Below are 9,280 nucleotides of genomic sequence, written 5' to 3'. Positions count from 1 at the left end.
CAGATTTTGATTCGGTAGACATCTATTACACTTTGATCGGAGAGCTCCTTCTAGCATTTCTTTCTCGGTGAGGTGTAGAAAATCATTTTCTGAGATGACGCCACGGACAGTATTGAGTGATCGGTTTGCAGTGATGGAGACAGGTGTGTCCCCAATAGACACTATGTTACAGAGTTTGGTGGTTTGTACATTGTCTCGGAGTTCCAGCAATAAATCGCCACTGGCCATTTTGGATACTTTGAAGCCGGGGCCCAAAGCTTCTGCTAAGCATTTCGATACCATGAATGGAGATAGAATTCTGGCCTGTTTATCTTGCACTTCACTGTGGACGACATGAAATTTGGAAAATGTTGGTTTCTTTTTGGAAAAAAAGTTCTCTGCTTCGTTCCGTCCTCTCTTGAGAGAGCGATCAAGTTTTGAAAGGGGGGGGGGGAACCGTAAAAAATTGAGGTTTTTCGGTCATGATGCCAGCCACCCACCATGGAGCCCAACAAGGGGGCGGGACAGGAACTTGGGGCAAGTCCTACCCACGCCAGCTGTACACCTCAACTATAACCCAATATGACTCAACCCAGGGTAGTTGGTCACACAAGGTTAATCCTCGCCGCCAGGAAAAAAAGGAAAAAACCAAGAAGGGAAGAGGATACAGGAAAGTTGTAAAAAAGAAGATAGGAAAGTGAAAGATGGAGAGAAGAACAGGAAAAGGCGACTGCCGATTTCCCCCGGTCGGGTCAGGCCGGAGGTGCCGTCTACAGGAAGCTGGGGCCAAAGTTGTGTGTTGCCTCCGCCGAGGGGCCTTAAAGGTTCAAACGCTCGGCATCGGATCAACCACCAGGATCCCCTTTTCCCCGGACACGGCGATGCCACGCACGGCTAAGCGTGGATGCTCGGGTCCGTGGTGACGCATTGCTCACCATCATCCCCCTGCGGAGATGTCCCTGCGGATGCTCGGGTTAACCCCGTGGTGTCGCCACTCACTAACGTCTGCATGCTGCAGACGCCCCCCTGCGGGGACAATTGTAAAGACGAAGACGAACATTCTGTGCAGCGGCGGCAGTGCCATCGCTGCGCGTGCTTTGGGCTCGCTTTGGCTGACCGCAGACTGTTGCTGCGCTGCTCCTTTAATATGGTCCCAGTGCCTTTAATAAACCCCTGTCTTACACTTTGGTTACCAGGCAGTCAAAAAGTTTGATTCGCATTTCAGCACAAAAGCTTTCTATGCGGTTTCAGCAATCAACACAACATTCATTTGCTATAAATCAGTACTTTCTAGCTGGCACCAGTTTGGCTGTGCTGTTCCGCAGCCAGTATACAGTATACTGGAAATTATAAGCTTCAAAGAAAAACTCTTTAAATGGGCTGACCTCGTACGCGTCCTAGGTTTTAACATTAACTTCTTTAAACACCCGCGAAGATGAATACAGACTATTAGCACGCTTGAAAATATGCTGTTTTTTTTCGGATGCATTAATATATGGCTTGACATTGCCTTCTTTAGACACCCGCGAAAACGAATAAAGATGAATATTAGAAAGCTTGAAAATATTCTGCTTTTTCTTCCGGATGCATTAATATATGGCAGTCGCACTCTTCATTCGTTAATTGATAGAGCCCGTATGTATATTATCACGTTGTAGTGACGGCAGTCCAGCGGTCACGAAGACACCAACCAGTCTTGGAAACGAAACTCTTTATTTGGGCTGACTTGCGCCCGCAAAAGAACTGAATCACTCGGCGGCGGCGTAAGCATCAAGCGTGCTCGTCGGTCGTCGAACTACGAATGCCCGCTGCTCGCGGCATCGCTCAATTTAAAGCCGGCAAGGAAACTTCCAGATAACAGGTCAAGATCATCTACAGTAATCTGGAAAAACCTAGATGCAGCCTTTCATGGCTGCGATCAATCGAGATTAGTCTGGTCGCTTCTCGCGTCACGAACAAAAGTGATAACGACCCTTTCCTGCAGCCTTGAGCGTGAACGAACAAACGCTACAATGATATGTGGCATATTTATCATCTGTGTAAGTACTTAAGAGGGAATATCTTTCGTGGTTCTTGCGCATTCCTTTATATTTGGGTGTGTTAGTCTTTCATGTATCCGCTTTTTTTTTGGCTGATCCGCCAGAATGGCAGACTTGCTAAGGAGCTGTGTTGCTGAGCAGGAAACTATGGGTCCGATTCCTACAATTGAGGCGGCGTTTTGAAGGGGGCGAAAGGCTACCAGACATGCGCCCTAAAATATTCATGTTATTTGATTAAGAGGAAATACCTACACGGAATGTAACCTTTCATATATTGACAGTGCTCCTTTAACACAAGTTTCGTGGCGAATTTTCTAGATGAGATGTTTACTTTTGCACCATGATTGTCGCATTGTTGCAAGCTTCCTTCCCTCATTGAAATAATGTTTATTCCTCTTCCTTCTACGAATTCCATTTCTTCATGCCGGCTTCAACAGGATAGAACACAGAACAGCGCTACAGACTCCTCTCATTTTTTTGTGTTGTGAAAAACAATCATGGAAAATGCGTACACAGACACGAGTCTTTACTCGGCTGGCTGCTTTCACTGAAGCTTGTTTCCTGACGCTTCCTCATAAAGCGCTCCACACCCGGACACGTGTTTTCGATTCCTGTTCCGGTGTCTGGTGTCAGCTGGAGGGATCTCAGTGGAATTCCAAGGACGATGCACCCTTGACGCCCTAGCAGGGAGGATTTTTCCCCAGATACAATTGTTAGACGAATTTGCCGAACGGCTTTCAGAATCATGGATTGACGGAGAGAAAGTGGCGGCCAGCAAGGAAATAACAACCGATAAAAATACACTAAAGACAGACTGGAAGTCATGCTTACTCGTCCCCTTCAATCTCGGATACTGCCGTGTAAAAATTAAATCGCAGATAAAGAGAAGACAAAAATTCAGGGGCACTTTGAGTGTCTAAAGTGCGTAGAGGCGAAAGCGTTTTCCGAACCACTTTCGCTGCTTCTGTGGCACTGGTGGCGTCACATATAATTGAGTACTAATTACTAAGTGACGACAAATCACTAATCAATGGTTAATTACTGATTAATACCTGAATACTAATTAACTGCTAATTAATGACGCTTAAGCTTCGCCTTTAGGAGTGGAACGCGACAGCGTGTTGTAGCGCTGCCAGGGAGTCCACGGAACGCCACCACCCGTTCGGCGCGATGCCTTGCCCTTTGAACGCAACGCTTTTTGAGGAAAGGAAATGGCGCAGTAATTCTCTCTCATCTCGGTGGACACCTGAACCGCACCGTAGAGGAAGGGAGGAAGTGGGAGTGAAAGAAGGCAGAGAGGGCCCGTAATGAAGGAAATGAAAATTGTATTTGAGGAAAGGAAATTACGCAGTAACTGTCTCACATATCTGGGTGAACACCCGTCAAAATTCAGGGGGGGCGGCACTTTCTTTAACTAAAGTGTGGTCACTGATGTGTGGTTAAGATGTTAAGCTTCGCCTCTAAGAGTGGAACGCGACAGCATCTTGCAACGCTGCCAGGGAGTCCATAGAACGCCATTGCCCATTCGATTCTACGCCTCGCTCATCGGTAAATTGGTTTTTGAGGAAAGGAAATGTATCTGTCTCTCATACCTCGGTAGACACCTAAACCTCTCCGGAAGGGAAGGGAGGAGGATGAGAGTGAGCGAAGACACCGTATTCACTACACGCGCCTTTGTTCATTCCAAACCATTGAGCTGGCATGGTGGAGTGGATAGCGTGCTCGTCTCGCACGCCGAAGACCGGGGTTCGATTCCCGAGCTCGACCAATTTCCTACTCGTTTTTATTTATTTATATGGCCTGACTAGAACAGTTAATTAGGCTAACCGGGTAATTAAGCAATTAACTAAGCTCAGTCTCACTTACTTGGAGCATCACTATACGATCCCTTCAATTGGTAGCCTGGTTACTAGGCAAAGTACAATTGGCCCGTTTGAAATTCGCGCACTGTGACGTCACGGCCGTTTCGACCAATTGAAAAGCGTGACATTTTCTGTCGACAACTGCTGCTTACAACGATGAGGCATTAAAGGCTTTCGCCTTAATAGGAGGACCCGTAACAAACAACAAGAGCGTTTTATTGCAATGCTCCTAGATGATACATGCACTGGAAAACGAGGAAAAAAGCGCGAAACTATGACAAGAAAAAATAAGACTAAAGTCCACGATCCACTCTGCAAATACCGAATTTGCTTTCTTGAAAGCAGTGAGGAGGTTTGGTTAACACAGTCATCGCTTGATTTGTCAGTCTTATTTGCCTTTACTATCTCCCGAGTTCTCTAAACCCATTGCGCCGCTTTAGCCGCTATGCAAGGATAGAAAGACAACCCAGAACCAATTTTTTTGAGTCCACGAGCATCCCTGGACAAATACCCAAAGTGAAGCACTTGTTCAAAAGAGAAATAAGCAGTGCATATCATCCACTGCATGGAGAGTATTACCGCCAAGAACATGATTTTTAAAGCTGCATGCAGCGCTGCTGCTTAACAAAATGCTCGGAGTGTAGGTGATGAACAGTGGGTAGAAATAGCGGACACATAATTTTGTTTTGATCTTTATTTCTAAAAGCACCGTTTCTCAGATGCTTTCAGATGGAGAAAAGGCGAAGGGCCCATTTGTTGATAGAAGTACAGGTGCCTGAGCACACTCTCCCGTCTGGCCGCGGCGGATAACAAGGGTGGGGAGAGTTGTTCCTTTGTTCCAGTGCACTTCTAACCATGGTAGTTAGTACACCGCTAACCACGCACCGCGGCGCGTCTGGCCGTCTATTGGCAGCAGTCTTCCGGCGCTTCGCCGCTGCAGACTCTATATGGCGCATTGATGAGTGTGGATTATGACCACCATTTAAGGCCGATTCACGGGTGATTCGTCCGCGGCTCGCACATTACGTGTTCATGGGTCACCACATTGAGAAGCGCGCTGTCGGCCCGCGGACAGGTCAAGCAAGGAAGCACAGGTGCCCCTCCCCTCGCGGCAATTAGCGGCGGCCCACGAAGATGCCTGCACTAGCTCTCGCAACTCAGCTAGCAAGACGGCCCAGGCCATTGAGGAATTGGACAAAAAGCCGCACCCACTCTGCAGGACTTTCCCCCGCAGTTCCCCCGCAAGTTTTTCTTTCATTCAGCCGCAGAGTCACGGGTTGGGAGGAAAAACCGGTTCCACCAGCCTTGCCAAAGACTTTAAAATAATCTGGCAACTGTGGTACACCCAGCGCGTCGTCTGCTCTTTTGGTCCATCGCGTTTTTTATTTGTTGTGCAAACTGTCTCTCTGCCAGGAACTCTGTCAGGCGCGCCTGCCATATACTGTCTAATGTGGGTAAGTATTCCCTTACCCACATTAGACAGTATATGGACACTATGCAAGTTGCTTTGCCTCCCCAAAGCCCCAAATCTCTCGTGGCGCAAAAAAAGAGGCCGGCTGGCCGGCCCGGCGATTAAGGATTGCTGTTTAGTTTTTGCGGCCATTAACTCGTCCCCACAGCGTGAAGTGGAGATGTGCTACTACAGGCACATTGCGCGAGTGACTTTCGGAATGAGATCTTTTTAAAGACATTGGATACTTTTAAAGGGGTAGAGACATCAAATTCGAAGGTTGTACAAAAGACTGCCATACGTTTCCTTTGTATGTGAGGACCATAAGAGCGAAGCATTAAATTTAAGGGATGTCTAGAACATATTTTAATTTCATTTTAAAGTTTGTGAAAATTTTCACTCTTGAAGTCTGAGCCATCGCTAGTGCATCAATGTGACGTAGGAACAGAGAAGAAAACACAAGCAAGTATTTTCTACGTCATTGCACAGTTTTCTGGCGTACGGGACCAAGTTTTGCGGTTTCGCGGCCTAGCAACCTTGGTTACGAGTGCTCACAAGTCTTTTCTGCACGCTCGCGAGTGGGACGGTGCTTTACGCCCGGCGTTGCCGCAGGCGATGTCGTTGCCGAAAGATCCACTTTTGCAGAGGAATATTGCCGGTGCTCTAATCTAGGAAGCATTCGCTGGTATCATGGATGTTATGTATTTTCTTGTGCGAACGTGAAGTACGCCGAGCATGCCGGCCGGCCGGCCAGCCTGGATCCCGTCTGCCGGCGTCATAACAACGAGCTAAAGTGTGTTCTTGACGTAAATAATAAACCCTGGGATAAGAAATGTGAAAAATGTGTCATTTTTGAGGATCGCTGACCAATACTGAGCTGCTAGCAAAGGTAACGACTGTGATACGAGCAAACTTCTTGTCACAACCGCCTCGCAGCTGCCGCTGGCCCGACGTTGGGGTGCGACTCGCCTGGCGCCCGCTCGCTTCGCTGCTGAAGGCGTCGCGGAGATTTACCATACTATTATTTTATTGTGAGATGATGCTGTTGACAGTAAAGCGATGTGTAGAGTAGGCCTTTTATTATAGCTAAGGCGACTTCCGAAGCGCCGGCCGCTGCGGCTCCAATGCGAAAGAGGCTATAGGCCTAGCGACGACCGCGGCAGCCAGGCAGCAGCAGAGCTCGCCGCCCGGAGCGCCCGCGAGCGGTGCCGTTGCCGAAAGCTCGAAACATAAGCAGGAATGCTTTATCGCTGCTCGAGCAGTCTTTCTGATGACAAGGCGATCTTGTCTTTTCTTGTGACATTTGTACACCATCCCAAGCAGCGCTCAGGCACTGCTCCACGGCGGCGAAGTGCGACACCGATTGTGGGTGGAGCTTGGGTACAGCGGCGCAGCGATGCTCACCGCTCCGTGTGTCCCTGCTTGCAGTGGGACCATAGAGAAAGATATTGGTAAAGAGCGGACACTCCCATAGGGCCCAGCGGCCCATTTGACTGCAGCGCACCAAGCGGGCGGAGTCTCATAACATCCGGTTTCGGTTTCAACGCGCGCAGTTTGAATGGCTGCATGCGCTGCGCCTCGCTGCCTGGGACGACTTCCGGTTCCGGTTTCAGGGGCGCGCGGTTTGAATGTTAGCATACGCCGCGCCCCGCTGCGCCGTTGGCAGCGTATAATTAAATAGATTTCGAGTGCTTTTGACCAGCCATGAACGCAGCTGCATCACAGCCTTTACCAAATATTAGCACTCCACAAAAGACACCAGGTTTTGAGTGAAATGAGAACATTTATTTTGTGCAACACAAACAAAGCCGTGGGATGCGGAAGATGGTTCCTGGCCTCCTGCTCAAGGTGATCCTGTTGCGGCACCACGGCACACAGCAGGTGTTGCCGACGGGTGGCATCACCTGAAAAATTCGCAAGTATGGTCATTCTCAGTCACCTTATATTGTAACTCTGTAAACAGTGAAAAGGTGCGAAAGCGGCGAGGGAACGAAATTACGGGCGGAGTAAACATGTTTTTGCGAAACTCGCGTGCTGAACGTCGTTGCGCAAAGTACAATACACATACCGTACTACACGGCAGATACCAATCAGCTTTTTGCAAGCATTTCTACATTCCCCGACGTTATTGTCTACCTTCTAAAACCTAGGTGGACAGCAGAGTACGCGGTTTGTTCGAGAATATTTCGTACAAAGACGGCCACAACACGGACTACGAACCAGAAGTACTCAATGTGTTAGGAGCACTGAGAAATACACGGGTGCAACGTATGTCTTAAGAAGCATAGCAAATTAAACTATCGGCTTAACAGTTCTTGGTTTTCAAGCTCTTTAGAGTTTAGACAGCCCGACGCGTTGCCTTTTTTTGCCGGTTTTCAAAAGCGCATCCCTGTGTTGTCAATGCACGGGCGAAATGTGCGTTTCCACGAGCGCAGATAACGGACTCTTTCACACGTACTACATACATACATACGTACTACAAGAGTAAGGTTTTTGAGCTTTTCGTGCGTCATCTTTTTTTTCCACCAGTCTTGAAAACTACGGTCCCGTACTTGCTGCGCGGGAACGGTCGTCTTCGCCGTTCGCCCACTTTCAAAAAAGTACATTTTAACCTTACACCGACAAATGTCACCCATAAGAAGTTACATATTGTCGGGGGCCATACAAAAACGTGACGTCCCGAGAAAGCGCGAAACCAAGCAAAACTAACCGCTAGGCACAGCGCGTCGGGCCACAGGCCGTGGGCGGGTTTTTTTTTTTTTTGTTTCTACGCACCGACCGGCGAGGCTGCATCATGCAGCATCATTCCTCCCGCCGCTCCCGCCACGGCGTAGCATGACACAGCGTGCGCGCGCCCTTCACAACTGCGCCGGCGTACTAAACTAGAGTGCTCGAAATGAAGCGTAATTTTGCATAAACTGCTTGAAATGTAGCGTACTTTTGCAAAAACAAAACATTCCTTCCTTGACGTTGTCACAAACTGCAAGAATGCCGTGAACAGCCGGCTGGCCACAGAGCGAGCGCGCCGCTTCACGAACTGCAGACAGGCAACGGCGGCCGGCGCGGCCGCCTAATTGCATGCAATACAGCGTACTTCCACAAATAAACATTTCTCACCTTGCCGCCGTCATAAACAGGAGGAGTTCTGCGTCGAAGGGCAAGAGAGACGAAAAAAATTGCGGTCTGCCCGCACGAACAAATACGCCGCATGCTTTCACGCGCACAAAACAGCCCCCACGATGCTCCGTTGTCTGCCACTCGGATGGGTCTGAGCCGCCGCGCCGGCTACCCGCCCGCGCGCGCGCGCGCGTTTAGAGACTGGTGGCGCCATCCTGGAGTTGGAAGATTATCTAGTGGAGGAGGAGGATTGCGCGTCATTTCCTGGGGCCAGATTTCGCCGTGTGTCCGCTCTTTACCAATATCTTTCTCTATGGTGGGACGGCAGTTCGCAAGCGACGATCGGTGCGGCGCGTCGGCCAAGTGGCCATATGGTTTGATGAATGTTGCTCGAAGCAGCAGCGTCGAGCTGTCGGGATAGGACAACGTCGGCGTGAGGTCGGCGCTGTTGTCGGCAGAGTGTGACACACGGGTCGGCCGACGGCTGCTATCTGGGCGACGCGACGGCGATGCGCTCGTCGGGCGACGACCGGCGCTCGGTCGGCGCCTGCGCAGTGTGACAGACGCGTCGACGGCACGAAAATCGCTGCCGCCGACCATCGCCAGACTGAAATCGGCCGATCGTCGGCCTAGTGTGAACGCGCCTTTACCATTTGACGTTGCCTACACGCTCGGCGTTCGCTGGCACAATCTGAGCTACGTCGGGCCTGGCGCCTGCCTCCTCTTCGGAATCGCTGGCCAGCGAATAAAAAATGAAGTGGTTGTTGGGGTTCGAACCGCGCGTCTCCTTCCTCGTCTGCGTCATCCCGCGATTCCTCATAATCGGTGTCTTC

The 9,280-nt window shown here is 49.8% G+C and overlaps 1 long non-coding RNA gene across 1 annotated transcript; it reads right to left on the bottom strand.

Moving 5' to 3' along the window:
- Positions 1-7,093: 7,093 nt before the first annotated feature.
- On the bottom strand, positions 7,094-8,722 carry LOC149369788 (uncharacterized). Its single transcript, XR_016285437.1, has 2 exons — positions 8,448-8,722; positions 7,094-7,234 (listed from the first exon to the last, which is right to left on the bottom strand). It is a non-coding gene; the product is annotated as an uncharacterized LOC149369788 (long non-coding RNA).
- Positions 8,723-9,280: the final 558 nt, after the last annotated feature.

The sequence above is a fragment of the Amblyomma mixtum genome, chromosome 1, assembly GCF_055824585.1.
Source record: "Amblyomma mixtum isolate Tamu chromosome 1, ASM5582458v1, whole genome shotgun sequence".
Classification (NCBI taxonomy): Eukaryota; Metazoa; Arthropoda; class Arachnida; order Ixodida; family Ixodidae; genus Amblyomma; species Amblyomma mixtum.
This window is presented reverse-complemented; position numbering and strand designations above follow the sequence as displayed.